This window comes from Prionailurus bengalensis, chromosome D3 (genome assembly GCF_016509475.1).
Source record: "Prionailurus bengalensis isolate Pbe53 chromosome D3, Fcat_Pben_1.1_paternal_pri, whole genome shotgun sequence".
Classification (NCBI taxonomy): domain Eukaryota; kingdom Metazoa; phylum Chordata; class Mammalia; order Carnivora; family Felidae; genus Prionailurus; species Prionailurus bengalensis.
In genome coordinates, this window is record NC_057356.1 from 45839409 (window position 1) to 45855522 (window position 16114).

The window sequence follows — 16114 nt, forward strand, 5'->3', positions numbered from 1 at the left end:
TAGTTTAAACAACAAACATTTATTTCTCAGTTCTGGAGGCTGGGAAGTCCAAGAGCAAGGCACCGGCATATCTGGTGACTGGTGAGGGCAATCTTTTCTGGTTTGCAGAAAGCCATCTTCTCACTGTATTCTCGTGTGGCAGAGAGCAAAGAGAAGGGCAAACTCTCTTGTATTTCTTTTTCTTCTTCTTCTCATTATTTTTGAGAGAGAGAGAGAGAAAGAGGTGGGATCAGAAGAATCATAAGTAGGCTCCATGCCCAGCACAGAGCCCGACACAGGGCTTGATCTCAAAACCATGAGATCACGATCTGAGCCGAAATCAAGAGTTGGATGCTTAGCCTACTGAGTCACCCAGGTGCTCCTTGTGTTTCTTCTTATAAGGGCATTAATCCCCTCATGGGGGCTCCACCCTCATGACGAAATTACCCTCAAAGGATCCATCTTCAAATACCATTGCATTAGGGATTAGGGTTTCAATATATGAATTTTGAGGGGACACAACAATCCAGTCCATAGCAAGCCTTAAAGAGAGAAAATGGGGGGGGGGGCGTGCCTGGGTGACTCAGGCGTCTGACTTAGGCTCAGGTCATGATCTTGTGGTCTATGAGTTCGAGCCCCGCATCAGGCTCTGGGCTGATAGCTCAGAGCCTGGAGCCTGTTTCAGATTCTGTGTCTCCCTCTCTCTGTCCCTCCCCCGTTCATGCTCTGTCTCTGTCTCAAAAATAAATAAACGTTAAAAAAAAATTTTTTTTTAAAGAGAGAAAATAGGTAATTTCAGATGGCCTGTTCCAGTGATGCTTTGAGTGATGTCAGTGTCCTTGGAGCAACTGAGTGGCATCTGTCCTGACTTGCCTTCAGCCACCCTTCTGCCTCCATTCTGACTGGTGCCCTTGCTGTGGTGATGACAGGTCCCCATAGAACAACCCCTGGATGTAAGCCACCTATTCTTTGTCTCTTCCCTCTTCCCCAACCTAGGACAAGGATAACTGTCTATCACAGCCCTGATCATTCCTGGCGTGTATTCCAAGTAGATATCCCCTGCAAATGGAGGCAAAACTCAATCCACACATTCTTTTGGCTGGGCACTGAGCTAGGTGCTGGGGCATGGTAGTGAGTAGTAGTTACTACCAACATGATAACTATCTTCCTGAGGCTCACAGGCTATAGGGAAGACACATAGTGAAATGGCCACATAACTTTGACAAGTCCTACAGTGGAGGCATTCATGGTGTGTTAATGAATATCTAGTTGAGAGAGTGGACCTGGTCAAGGAAATTAGGGAAGAAGTGATGCTTGACCTGAGATGGGAAAAATGAGTAGCAGTAAATTGGGCAAGATGAGAAGGAACAGATTTTCTAGGGGGAGAGCATATGCAAAGCCCTAACATCAGGTGGGAGTGTGGTGTGTAGAGAGATAGATAGGGTCAATATATTAGTCAGGGTTCTCCAGAGTAGCAGAACCAAGAACCAAGAAGAAGGATGGAAGGATGAAAGGATGGAAGGATGGAAGGATGGATGGATGGAGAGAGAGAGAGAGAGAGATTAGATAATAGATAATAGATGACTGATAGATAGATAGATAGATAGATAGATAGACTTACATGACTGGAGGCTGAAAAGTCCTCAGATCTGTAGTCAGCAAGCTGGAGACCCAAGACAGCGATGGTGTATTTCCAGCCTAAGCCCAAAATACTGAAAGCCAGGAGAACCAAAGGTATAAACTCTAATCTAAAAGCCAACAGTCTCAAGACCCAAGAAGAGTGGGTTTTTCCATTTGAGTCTGAAGGCAGAAAAGACCAGGGTCCCAGCTCAGACAATTAGGCAGGAGGATTTCCCTCTTAGTCTTTTTGTTCTATTCAGGTCTTCAGGTTGATTGGATGAGACCCAGCAACATCAGAAAGGGCAACTAGCCTTAGTTACCCATTCAAATGTTGATCTCATCCAGAAACACCCTCACAGACACACCTAGAATAATGTCTGGCCAAATGTCTGGGCACCTATGGCTCTGTCAAGTTGACACATCAAATGAACCATCAGTCAGACTATGAAGGCCCCTGTTGACCACAAGGAATTTACCTTTATCCTCTAGACAATGGAACATCTTTAACATATTTAAATAGGATGATAACATGAACAGATTTGAGATTTAGAAACTGAATTGTGGCAGGAGTCTAGAAGCTCAACGAGGAACTAGCACGGGCAAAGGCAGACCAGTCAGGAGACTTCTGCAGTGATCAGGACATGGGGTGTCAGCGTGGGGAGTGGGTTGTGATGGAGACTGAGAGAAATGATACACTCTAGAGATATTTAGGACTTAGTATTGGATATGGGAGGGGAGGAAGAAGGAGAGGTTACGGCTGATCCCAAGTTTCTACCTTGACAACTACAACGAGGGCAGTGCCCATACTAGGGTATAAAGGATTGGAAGGGAAGAGGGTGAGTTCAGGCTTCCATATTGTGACAGAAGCCCTTCAGTAGGATGGAGTTCTCACCAAAATGTGGGACTACGTTTCCTCTTGTATCCGGGTGTGGCCAGGTGTACTGGTTTTCTGTGTTTGCAGTAACAAAGTGCCACAAACTGAGTGACTTAATATACCCTTATTCTCTCATAGTTCTGGAGGCTGGAAGTCCAAAATGGAGGTGGCGGCTGGGTCAGTTCTTTCCAGAGGCTCTGAAAGAGAATCTATCTGTTCCATAGCTTCTGATGGTTGCTGGCAATTCCTGGTGTCCCTTAGGTTATAAACGGATCACTTCAATCCCTGCCTCTGTCTTCACATAGCATTCTCCCCTGTGTCTCAGCGTCTTCGCCTGGTCACCTTCCCTCTGGGTATATCTGCATGCTCAACTTTCTAACATCTTGTAAGGACACCCGTCATGTGATTGGCCAATGTGACCTCATCTTAACCTGATTACATCTGCAAAGGATTCTATTTCCAAATAAGGTCACATCCACAGGTACCTGTGGTTAGGACTTGAACATATCTTTTTTGGTGTGATGGTAGGCAACAATCTAACCCATAATACCACGTGACTTTTTGTTTGATTTGTTTTGTTTTTTGTTTTTTGTTTTGGGGGGGTTCTTTTGGTCAACAGAACATGAGTAGAAGTGATACCATTTCCCAGGCCAAAGCTTTTAAAACTCAGATGTGGCTTTGACACTCCCTTTTTCCCTGTTGAAGGAGTTCAGGACATGCCAACCCAAAATGTGCCACTTTGGCAAATTAGTTATTTTGAACTGAAGGCACTTGAAAACCAGCAAATGCAGTTTGCTTTCTCTGCAGTCCCCTTACCTGCCTAAAGTCAGATCCTCCAAAACAAACTCCATTGTCATAGATTCCCCGCCTGGGGAGTTTCATCAACCCAAGAAGATTGACTCTTCTCACAGGAGAGGACTGGAAGCCAGCACCACAGCCAGACAAACTTTCTCGTACCCTGTCATACCTCCCATCTGGTCTCTCATCCTTCCTAAAAATAATTTCCTCTTTCCTGCGTTGTCTTTATCTCCCCTCCCCTTCCCCTATAAGACAGTATTTAAGCTTTCAATTCTCACCATTTTGGGGGTATTCACTTAGTTTTATCCTGTGATATCCCCAGTAGTGTAATAGTAAAAATGAATGCATTTGTATACTTTTCTCCTATTAATCTGCCTGTTGTCAGTTTATTTCATAGACCTGGCTATTAAATCTAGGAGGGTAGAGGGAATGTACTTCGTTCCTCTCCTGTACTGCCCACTGGATAAATGCAGAGGACTCTGAAGATACAGCAGGTGGCACAGAACCTGGACCTTTGAGTCACCATGTGGGAGAGATGACCAGCAGACCAGAAACTCCTGCTCTGGACCGGCATATCAGAGAGGAGTAAGCTTTTACTATGTCAAACCCCTGAAATTTGTTTTTGTTTTGTTTTGTTTTGTTTGTTTTGTCACAGTGTTAGCTTCCACAGAGATCTTGGAGTGTAAAGGCTTGGAGACATTCAGAGGAGATGTCATGTAGACTGTTGTGTATGTGGGTCCAGAGCTCCAAAGACAGGTCAAGCTGGAGACATACGTTTACAAATGTGCCTGGAGTGCGTGAACACATGGCTTTGCCAGGGGGGCAAGCATAGAGGGAGGAGGGCAGCCCCAGGACCAGGCCTGGTGGGACGATAATGTTTAACACCTGGACAGACGGGGATGTGTCTACAAAGCAGAGAAAGAGTGGTGTGAGAGAGATAGCAGGACCCCTGGGACATGTTGGGTCGTAGGGCACCGAGGAGCAGGAGACCGAGGCCCTAGAGGCCCTGTGTGATGAGGCCTGCAAAGTATCAACCAGATTGAAAGACAGGATCGCGGCTGAGGACGAGTGCTGTTTTAGAAGGTACCTGAGGGGGGGCACCTGGGTGGCTCAGTCGACTGAGCCTCCAACTTCAGCTCAGGTCATGATCTCATGGTCCGTGAGTTCGAGCCCCACATCAGGCTCCGAGTGAGGAGGAGGCGAGAAATTGGCGTCAGCAAGCAGAGAAATTGTTTTGATGAGGTTAGTTGTGAATGTGAGGAAGGAGCTAGGGCTGAAGCTCAAAGCTGAGAACCAAAACCTTCCACCCCACACCCGGCCTGGACGCAGGGAAGTGAAACCATGCCTTACTGCCCAGTTGGCGTGAGGTCGCTAGTCCCGTCTTCACTGGCATTCCTCCACTCTTTGCGACCGTCCTCCCAAGCAAACATGGTGATTGCTCACTACAGTAACTTCCCCCAGATACCCATCAACTCTTCAATGAGAAGCACATACAGTCTGTGCCTGGAGATGCTTTGAATCCCTCCCGTTGCCGCCCCCACCAATCCTGGGCTGTGGTATCAAGCTCGTTACCCAAGTCCTAGATCCCCCACCTTGAAAGACTAACCTCAAACCCAGCTTCCGAGTCCTGATGCATTCTGGGCTTGTCTTCCCTCCTCTGAAAACCAAGCTTCACTGCACTGCCCTCCTGCCCACCACACCAAGCAGCGGTCGCTTTGTCTCCTCAGTGGGGGTGTTGGCAGTACTGGGGGAGCCAGCTCCTGACAATGGGGATGAAGAAAGAGGTCAAGTTCGTTGTTTTTTATTTCTGTTTTCTTGTTGCTAAAAAAAAGACTTGAGGGTGTCTACAGCCAGGTGAGAGACAGGGGTCAAATGACCAAAAGAGAGATGTGGTCAGGTTCCTGAGATGGCAGGAGGAGCTAGAATCAGAAGGAGCAGAGAAGAGGGATTAACCCTAAGTGGGAGGGGAGGTAAAGAGAAGGGAAGTGAAGTGCCCAGGCGAGCAGGTTTGCATGGATGACATGGGAAGGTGAAGTTCCCATCTGACAGCTTCTATTTTCCCTTTCGGTGAGAGGCAAGGCCCAGACAGAAGGGCAAGTAAGGGGAAAAGGGTTTGAAGAGAACGAAAGTATTTGGAACAGCCGTGGAGATCAGGAAAGTGAACCAGCCTGAGAAACTACCGTTCTCTAAAGTACAGACGTCACGGACGTCTGGAGAATGTAATGCGTCCTGTTCTGTGACATCCCGAATGAAGGAATGAGGACTTCCGGGGTGACTCCATGTTCACTTGGATGATGTAAGTGCTAATAGACTTAAATGTCACTTTATTTCCTGGTCACATTCCATTTATTCCAATCTCCTGCCACCTAAAGCCAACTGCTGTGGAAAGCCATCATAGATGAGGATAAAGATAGCAATAGTGATATTTACTGCTTACCATGTGCTGGGTATTATGCATAGTACATATATATGGTATGCATACACAGACCTATGTACATAGACATGGTGAATATATACATATATACACATACATATCATATGTATATTCATATATATATCACTTTTTCCTAATTATTTCAACAAACCTATGAAGGGATGACTGTCCATTTTAAAGACAGGAGGATGGAGCGCCTGGGTGGCTCAGTCGGTTAAGCGTCCAACTTCAGCTCAGGTCACGATCTCGTGGTCCGTGAGTTCGAGCCCCGTGTCGGGCTCTGGGCTGATGGCTCAGAGCCTGGATCCTGCTTCTGATTCTGTGTCTCCCTCTCTCTCTGCCCCTCCCCCATTCATGCTCTGTCTCTCTCTGTCTCAAAAATAAATAAATGTTAAAAAAAATTTTTTAATAAATAAATAATAAAGACAGGAGGATGGGGGTCCGGCAGGGTTCCTTACTTCCTGCCCAGACTCCACAGATCTCAACACCGGCGGCAGTAGACTTGCCTGACCAAGGGAACTGGGAAAGACCACGGAGGAAAGGGAGATAGGGAATTCTTGACAATGAAGAATCAGCTTTGCTGGTTTTTATCCTGTGAGATAAAAATAAATTCTACACTTAGGACGAGGTAGAATTTTCTGTTTGGTAAAGACCCCCTGAGAGCTCCTGGGGGGGAATCATACACATGATAACAAGCTGACAGTCCTTCTGCTTCCCTGCCACTTCCCCTTCTCCTTACCCACTTCCCCTGCCCCCCCTGGGTACCCACAGTCTCTCAAGGCAGCTTCCCCACCTCGGGCGCCACCACTGCCAGCCCACTGGCCCCCAGGTGCTGTCCCCAGCTTGCCAAAGGGCCAGAGCAGTGCTAAATTCTCAAAGATAAGGGAGAGAAAAAGACCCTGCTCTCCCTCTCAGTTTCACCTTTGATCCCACTGCTCATGGGCCCCAGGGTCTTCTGGAAAATAGTTCCTTTGACTTCTGTCCAGCCTTCTCATCTCAGCCTTGGAAAACATGAGTCCCTGAGGCAGGTGTGTGTGAGGTGGGGGCGGGGAGAGAGAATGTCAGCGTGTGAAAGAGTGCGTGTGAACAAGCGCGCGTGTGCGTACGTGAGTGAGCATGTGTACGGTGGGGGAAGGGGCAGCAGTGGGTGGAAACTTAGCAGTATTCTGCATGTCTTTCCTCATCTACTTACTTTACCTCATCAACTTGTGCAAACAGGCAGCCTGCAGACTTGAGGCCCCCCCCAGATTGCTCTGGCCCCATAGGACCGGTCTGCTTCCAACTTACCTCAAGCCAGGGCCTCTGCTATTAAAGCAGTACTTATTTGTTAAGCTTTTGACCTAAAATTTTGTGGGGCACCTTGGGGCCACTCCAGGAGCGTGGACCTTGTCCTCTGGGGGTTGGTGAGACAAACCTGAGGCCCACAGCTCCCTCAGCATACCATGGCTTCCCCATCCGACTGGAAGGAGAGCAAACTGGTATAGCTCAGAGTGTGCAGGGAGAATGAAGGGCTGGACTCACAAAGCAGAAAGTAAAATGCAGGCTGGGGTGTCCTCATGGCCCCTCCTCAGGAGCTTGGTCAGGAGGAGAGATTTGTTTTTTGAGGAGATTTGATGAGGACAGGGACACCCATACCCCATACACCTTATACCCCAGCGTCATGGTCATGCAGCCCAACTCTTGCAGGGGGTCAAAAGAGGGGGGATGGGTATTGAAGAAAGTGCATATCCCTGGCGAGCTGCTTTTCAGATGTCTAAAAACAAAACTTTTGGTTTGGATGGGGTGCCTGGCTGGCTCAGTTGGAAGAGCGTGCAACTCTTGATCTTGGGGCTGTGAGTTCGAGCCCCACGTTGGGTGTAGAGATTACTTAAACGAATACATAAATTAAAACTTAAAAAAAAAGAAAGAAAGTCCTTATCCCTAGTGGGCTGCTTTTCAGATATCTAAACACAACACTTTTGGTTTTGAGAATAAAGGGCTGAGAGGACAAAAGAACCAATATATGATTCTATTTATATGAGGTACCTAGCATGGGCAAATTCATAGACACAGAAAGTAGACTAGAGTTTAGCAGTGGCCGGGTGACAGAGGAGTAGGGAGTTACTGTTTAACGGGTACTGAATTTCCATCTGGGGCGATGAAAAAATTCCAGAAATAGTGGTGATGGTTGTACAACATTGTGAACGTATTTAATGCCACTGAAATATACACTGAAAATGGTTAAAATTGTAAATTTTAAGTTAGATGTATTTTACCACAGTTTTAATTAATTAATTAATTTGTTAATTATCATTATTATTATTATTATTATTATTATTATTTTGAGAGAGAGAGAGGGAGACACAGAATATGAAGCAGGCTCCGGGCTGTCAGCACAGAGCCCAAGCAGGGCTTGAACTCATAAACCATGAGATCATGACCTGAGCCGAAGTTACACACCTAACCGACTGAGCCACCCGGGCGCCCCTCCTTTACCACAATTTTTAAAAATACGAAAACAGGGGTGCCTGGGTGGCCCAAATGGTTGGATGTCCAACTCTCGGTTTTTGGCTCAGGCCATGATCTCACTGTTTGTGGGTTTAAGCCCCACGTCAGGCTCTCTGCTGCCAGCGCAGAGCCCGCTTGGGATTCTCTCTCTCCTCTTCTCTCTATACCCCTCCCCTGCTCTCTCTCTCTCAAAATAAATAAGTAAACTTAAAACAAAATGTTTAAAAAACACAAGAATAAAAATATGGCCGAGGAGACAAGAGAAGCTGTGTGAGAGAACAACAGGCCCAGGGTTGGGTGGGACGCAAACTGGGGAAGAGAATATTCAAGAAGGGGACCCAGAGTGCAGTATGTTCTGGCTGCTGGTCTTTCAGAGTTCTTCGGCCTGCTATTAACAGCTTGGTCCCAATGTGTTCACTTCAAGTGATGGGCAGTGTAGGACTTAGTTGTTCCCCAGCGGGCGCAGACCGCTAAGGTGACCCCAGCTCCAGCCAGTCCCTTCCTGCCCCGGGGCTCCGTCCTCCCTGGCCTCTTTGGTGTTGCCTGGCAACCGCAGGACTCACACGGTCAGGTCCCACTCCATTCCCCCATGCCTCCTCCTTCTGGCCGTGGTAGCCAACGAGATAGATAGGGCTGCCCCTCCTAGTGCTGTGGGAACCAGAGGATGAACTCTGCAGGACCCAAGGAGCTCAGGGCAGAGGCTTTTTCCCAAAGAACTTCTGCTCTGCTTCTCTCAGCTATTCCTTCTCTGCTGTATCTGTCATCACCTATATTGACCACAATGTTGCTGCAGATCGAACCACCCCTGATTGTAGTGGCATCAACCAACAGACATTGATTATTTCTCAGGCACCTCGGGGGCGGTTGGACAGTTCTGCTTACCTAAGCGGAGCTCAGCTGATCTCATCCAGGCTCATTTATGCGTCTGCAGTCACTACAGGCAGGCTGGTCTAGGGTGGCCTTGGCAGGAAGGACTTAGCCTTGTTCCACATGGTCTCTTATCTTCTGGCAGCCACGTCTGGGCTTGTTCCCACGGTGGAAGCTGTCAAAGAGAACATGGAACACTGGACAGAGTTAAACAAGTGAGGAAAACTACTCAAGATTATTGAAATAGAGATCAAGACTACTGTAATAGGGGACCGAGATTGAACTCAACTCTGAATATGATAGAGAGCTGGGGACTTACAGCCAATGGGCAGGGTGAGGGAGTCAGTGGATGGAAAAATACCAAGAGGAACTTGGTTAGGTATGGAGGGTAGGGAGGGATGCTTGCTAAACTGGCTTGGCAGGAATCTGGCTGCACTGAACTCAGCAGGCCAAGGAAAAGGCCTAGTAGACAGGGCTCAGAGAAGAAGCCAAGGGAGTCGGTAGAATATAAGGCTTCCTAAGGCCTTAGCTCAAAATTGGTAATGTCACTCCCATGGTGTCTAAGTGGGGCATCTGTCTGGTTGGATGGAGGGCCCCCAAATGTGGAGCGAGGATAGGGTAGAAGCTGGTGGAACAGGAAGCAAAGAATTCCCCTGGGGCAGAACAAAGGTGATCAAAGTTTAATGCATATACCACAAGGAGCCGTGGGCTGGACAGCACAGAGAGTCTGTCTGTACCTTTGCACCGAGGCAGTGGCAGTAGCTGGGGCTGTTTTTAAAGGGGGAAGATGAGGAGGTATGGGAGACATATGGAATGTTCCCTTTTTTGGTAACTGTGCCCAGTTGTAAGTAGCCCATTAGTTAGTTAGGGCCTATGGAGATTCTGAGATGGGTCTCCTGATGGACCTGTCTATTTAGCCAGGTGGTCACTGTGGACCCTTTCTACCTTCCATCGTTCAAGTCTGTTTGCCTAAAAGAGGCCTCTACAACTTTCACTGCCTTTGTAGCCAAAACCAGTCACAAGGGTGGCCCATATCCAAGCAGAGGGGAAATGGCTCCATCACGTGACAAGTGGCTGGGGTACCAGGAACAGTGGGACAATAGGGACATCTTTGCAACTTCATGGGAAGACCGTCTTTACTCACCAAGACCCTTGGGCAGAATGTACAGCCCCCAGTGCTTCCCATATCCTGACTTAGCTAATAACCTGGCTCAGCATGGAAGGCTTACTTGCACCGGAAGGCACAGACTGGAAGGTGCCAAAATTGGAATGTAGGGACTCATGTGCTAATGAGGTTCTCAAGACCAAAAGAAGGCAAAGAGAGTAAGATGGGACCCTAATGAACACAACATAAGTCAGAGACTTGGTCTTAGGAAAAAGTAAACTCTGGTTGTCAGAAATCAGTGGAGCCTCACATGGGGACTAGAACAAGATTTCTTATAGAAAATCATAATGCAATGCTGGCCACCATTCCTCAGGTATCCAACCCCGTTAGGTGTTTTGATAAATGCTCTACATTTAATTGTGCTTCACTTTTTAAAAACCTTTCTAAATGTTTATTTTTGAGAGAGGCAGAGAGTGAGAGGCGGAGGGACAGAGAGAGAGAAGGAGACATAGAATCTGAAGCAGGCTCTAGGCTCTGAGCTGTCAGCACAGCGCCCGACGCAGGGCTCAAATCCACGAACCCTGAGATCGTGACCTGAGGGGAAGTCGGATGCCCAATCAACTGAGTCATCCAGGCACCCCAATTGTGCTTCGTTTTTAAAACAGCCCTGGTATGATAGCCCCCATTTTTATTGGTAAGCAAATTAAGACTCAGAATCCAAGACCACAGAGTTGGTAAATGTAGAGGATTTAGGATCCATTCAGGTCAACACGTTCTGAGCACCTTCTGTGGGCCGGCTCTGTGTGAGGCACTGAGGAAACAGTGATAGACATAGACCCTGTCTTCGAGGAGCTTACAATGTAGGGGGTAGGGACAAGTAGAGAGGTCATTTTTATGCTGTGAGGCAACTGTGTGTATAAACAGATCCCAGGAGAAGTATTCACTCAGGAATGTCTTATGCCCAAGTATTACTACACACTTTTCCCAGTGTGCCATACGGGCTCCTTGGAGGCCGTCTCCATTAGGGTCGCCTTTGGCTGTTAGTAACAGAGATGCGAAATAACAAAGGAGAACTTAATTATTCTCTCCCACTTAAAATGGTTGGAGGTGGGCAGCCCACGGCTGGCGTGGTGAATCCACCGTCTCATCAGAAACCCGGGCTCCTTCTAGCTTCTGCCCCACTGTTCTTAGAACACAGCTTCCAACTGGAAGGTCATCTCGGGGCCCAAGACAGATGCTAGAACTCCAGCTATCATGCCCTCGATCTAGAAAAGAAGCAGGAAGAAGGCAGGAGATCTACCTATCTGAAGTCTCTGAAGGAGTTGTCCCCAAGTCTCACCCACCACGTTCTGCTTACAATCTCCTTGGCCTGAACCCAGTCAGATAAGCTTCACGGGCCACACAGGAGGTGGGAGCTGCATCTGTTAGCTGTATACACAGCCTCTCAAGTAAAACTGATGGCCATTCATTAGTAATGAATTGGGTTGAATCATGTCCCCCACATAAAGGTATGTTGGAGTCCTCACCCCCAGGACCTCAGAAGTACTGCCTGACCCGATAGTGGTGCCCATTCCTCCTCTCCCCTGTCCAACTTCACCACACACAGGAGACCCACACCCTTTATTCCCCAAGGCACGGCCAACACCAGGATGTCCTGCAATAACAGACTTGGCTGAAGGCCTGAGGATCAAATGGGGCATCGCTGAAAGATAAACTGAGACCAGATTCCTCCCAGGGTTCTGGAAGAGCGTTGACCACACTCCCTCCCACTACCTCCCTCAAGGTGCCTGGGTCCCCTTGTTCCTACCCACCCCCTCCGTTTTTCCATGCCCACGTTCAGGACTCCCACCCCACGCAGAGATGTGGCTCCTACAGGAAGCAGCCTTTGGTGGAAGTATATGAACTGCTTAAAAACCAGAGTCTAACACAAAAGACCAGGTACTGCATGATCCCCGTTCACATGAAATCTCCCGAACAGACAAACCTGTAGACGTAGAAGGTGAATTGCCTGTGTCAGCAGGAGCAGGGGAGGGAGGAAAGACAATGATTGTGGGGTTTCTTGTTGGGATGATGAACATATTCTAAAATGAGTGATGATGGTTGCAGACTTCTGCAAACGTACTAAAACCCGCTGAATTGAATACTTTGGGTGAATTTTAGGGCATATGAATTATATCTCAGTAAAGCTGTTTTTTTTTTAAAGATTTTATTTTTTAAGTAATCTCTTACGCTTAACATGGGGCTCAAGCTCACGACCCCGAGATCAAGAGTCATTCATGTGTTCTACCAGCTAAGCCAACCAGGCACCCCCAAGGTGTTTTATTTATATATATATATTTTTTTTCAACGTTTTTTTTTTTTTATTTTTATTTTTGGGACAGAGAGAGACAGAGCATGAATGGGGGAGGGGCAGAGAGAGAGGGAGACACAGAATCGGAAACAGGCTCCAGGCTCTGAGCCATCAGCCCAGAGCCCGACGTGGGGCTCGAACTCATGGACCACGAGATTGTGACCTGGCTGAAGTCGGACGCTTAACCGACTGTGCCACCCAGGTGCCCCTATATATATATATTTTTAAGTTTATTTTATTTATTTTGAGAGAGAGAGAGAAAGAGAGAGAGGGAGAGAGGGAGGGAGGGAGGGAGGGAGGGAGGGAGGGAGGGACAGGGGCAGAGAGAGAGGGAAAGAGTCCCAAGCAGGTTCCACACTGTCAGTGCAGAGCCGGACATGGGGCTCGAACCCATGAACCGTGAGATCATGACCTGAGCCAAAGTCAGAAGCTCAACCAACTGAGCCCCCCAAGTGCCCCAAAGCTGTTGTGAGTGGTTTTGTTTTGTTTTGTTTTTTAAACAAACCTCTGTCTGCAGGCCTTCTTGTAGGCCCAGGACCTCTGTGAGAACAGGGAATGTGCATAGCGATCCTTGAACAACATGGGTTTGAACGCATCAGGTTCACGTATACATGGATTTTTTTTTTTCAAAAAATATACCTAAAGTACTACAAATGCATTTTCTCTTCCTTATGATCTTAATAGCATTTTCTTTTCTCTCACTTCCACTATTGTAAGAATACAGTATATAGTACAGATGACATGCAAAATATGCATAATCAACTGTTTATGTTATTGGTAAGGCTTCAGGTCAACAGTAGGCTGGCTATTAAGTTTATGGGGAGTCAAAAGTTATATGTGGATTTTTGACTCTGCAGGAGGTCAGCACCCCTATCCCCCACATTGCTCAAGGGTTAACTGTATTTGCTTTACGTCTAGAAGCACACAGAAAGTCGCCCAGAGCTGTTCCCGCCAGAACATGGGAGATTCTGCTTCGGGGAATCTTCCCTGGGGGGGGGGGGGGGGGGGGGCGTGCGGAATGGGCCCATGGCCTCGCCGGTAAGATTAGCCAGGCCTCACTTTCAGCAGTGGAGAGGCTGACTTCTTCAGGAAGGCAAGTTAGCTCTCCTGGGGAAAACGGAAGCACCGGTAACCAAGACTAGCACCCCACGGGCACGCGATATGGGTGTGATGAATGAGGGAGTGAGGAGATAATGAAGGAATGCCTGACATCACCTGCCAGGGCACAGAGAGAGCCTGGACAGACCCTAAGATTCTACCTCTGCCCTACTGCCCTTTTCACCAAGCACGCAGATCCGCCGGCCCTGGGAATGGTGCCTGGATTAAGTCTCCACGTTCCCAAGGCTCCACTGCTCTCGCTGAGGCTCCCTCAGAGGGACACTGTGAAGACAAATGGGCACAAAGGCCTTGCCTTGCCAGCCCCGTGCGCCTTTTCACACCACAGGCAGGAAGTAAATGACTCAAAAGTTCCTTTTGGCTCAGGCAGTTGTCGAAATGGGATTCCGCTCTCAGCTGCCAAAGGAGGGGAGCTGAGGGGGTGAGGGGGCTTGGTTCTTTCAGACCCCTCCCCAGTGAATCCTGGATGGAACCACACAAAGCTTTATACGCCACTGTTCGTTTTACTAAGGCCAGGCCGCTGCTTGTCACGCCCCCGAAAATCAGCTCACAGCATGAGCAAAGAATCCTTCATTTCACCGGGAGCTCAGGGTGTCTGCTGCCTCAGAAAGGTTCCAGAACAGAGGCAGCCTTGTGCAGGCTCCAGAATGGGCTCGGCCTTCCTTGGTGATTTGCTGCCTGGTTCAGAGGACCCAGGAGCTGCCCTGCAGGTGGCTTGCCTAGGGCCTGGCCTGGTGGTGAGCAGCACTGCCCTGGGCCCTGCGGGAGGGCCACCACTGGAGGGCTTGGCTCCTCTGGGTGGCTCAGAACGTGGTGATCTGGGGAGGGGGGTGAGGTGGGTGGGCAATGCCCTGGACAGCCCATACCATGGCGAGGGGCTGGGGAGACAGGTAGTGAAAACAAGTCTGGAGTCTTGGCTGAGAAGCGGGGAGACTGGGGAGGTTTCCTGCCCTGTCAGGGTCTCCGAGGCCTCATCTCGAAGTTGGACCTTCAGGGTTGTAAACAGTCCATGACCTCACACCTTGGGAGCCCCTGCACCCCGTATGGAACATCATGGGCACTCCTAAAGGTAGGCTTTCTCGTCCCAGCATTCAAATCCCACCCGGGGGCGACCTGACCTCCCTCCGGGACTCCCCGCCTCTCACAGGCTTCTGCCTCTCTGCTCGGCTGCCACTTCCACGCCTCTGCTCACTTAGGTCCCCTGTCCCCTCACACAGGGAGTGCTCACTGCTCACGGCAAGCAAGCTTCAGGAGGGCTTGTCTTGTTCATGGTTATATCCACAGAGCCCAAACAGAGCCTGACATGTAGCAGACTCTCGATGTGTTTTGAATGAACGAATGAGTAAAGGAGGTACTTACCGCAAAGTACAGATCTGCTCTGTGATGGGGCTCTAGGCAGCCCGGGGCAGTCAGCTGGGCCCCCCCCCCCCCCCCCCCCCCCCCCGCTCCGCTCCGCAGGGCAGCTCTGGGGCTAGAGGTCAGCAGAAGCAGGGACGACTTCTGGAGCAAGACTCTGTTCCGGGGAGGGGCTCAGGGAGCTCAGAGTGGATCCACCTAAGAGGCCCAGAATCCCAGGACCTCTGCTCTGGCATCTATTGCTGTGGGACAGATTTCCCTAAAACTCGGTGGCTTAAAACAATTTTACCGTATCTCATAATTTTGTGGTCAGGAATTCATGCAGGTGCGGCTGGGCTGGGTGATTCTTCTGCCCCACGTGGCATCAACTAAGGTCACTTGATGGCAGTCAGCTGGCAGATGGGCTGGTCCGGAGGGTCCAAGACAGCTTCCCTCACAGTCTGGTGGCCTAGTGGGAGGTCTAGAAGGACATGCTCAGCAGGGACTGTCTATTGGAGCGCCTGCACCTGGTGTCTGCAGCACAGAAGCCTCAGGGTGCTCAGACTTCCGCATGTCAGCTCGGGGCTCCCAGAGGCTATTCTAGAAGACTAAGGCTGCAAGGCTGCTTTCGATCTGGCCTTGGAAGTCACGTAGCATCACTTCCACCATGTCCTACTGGCAGCAAGCAAGTCACAGAGCTAGCCCAGCTTCAAGAGAAAGGGCCAGAAACTACACAGGGGAGTGAATACCCTTGGGGTGGGGGTGCGGGCATCTTGCGAACAAGCCAGCACAGCCTCCTTCCAGACAGGGTAGAGGGACAGAGCCTGAAGCTGGGGGAGGGCCAGGAGAAGCTCAGTGGCCTCACTCGTTTCACTGGCTTTCCCAGGAACAAGAATCAAAGGACCACTGACTCCCAAAGAGTCCCAAGCACTTGAACTTCCAGATGATTCCATATTCTATTTCAGTACTTTGCCCAAACCAACTGCTCAAGAAAGATTATCACGTTCTAAGCATTACTAATCACCTACTGTATTTTTTTTTAATGTTTATTTATTTTTGAGAGAGAGCACACACAGGAGCAGGGGAGGGGCAGAGAGAGAGGGAGACACAAAACCTGAAGCAGGCTCAGCACTGTCAGTGCAAAGCTCG

General features: G+C 49.0%; 1 long non-coding RNA gene across 1 annotated transcript; it reads right to left on the reverse strand.

Annotated features, from left to right (window-relative positions):
* Window positions 1-10621, reverse strand: LOC122470638. The gene is made up of 3 exons (XR_006293964.1): window positions 9075-10621; window positions 4878-5031; window positions 1-187 (listed from the first exon to the last, which is right to left on the reverse strand). It is a non-coding gene; the product is annotated as an uncharacterized LOC122470638 (long non-coding RNA).
* Between the last annotated feature and the right edge of the window lie 5493 nt (window positions 10622-16114).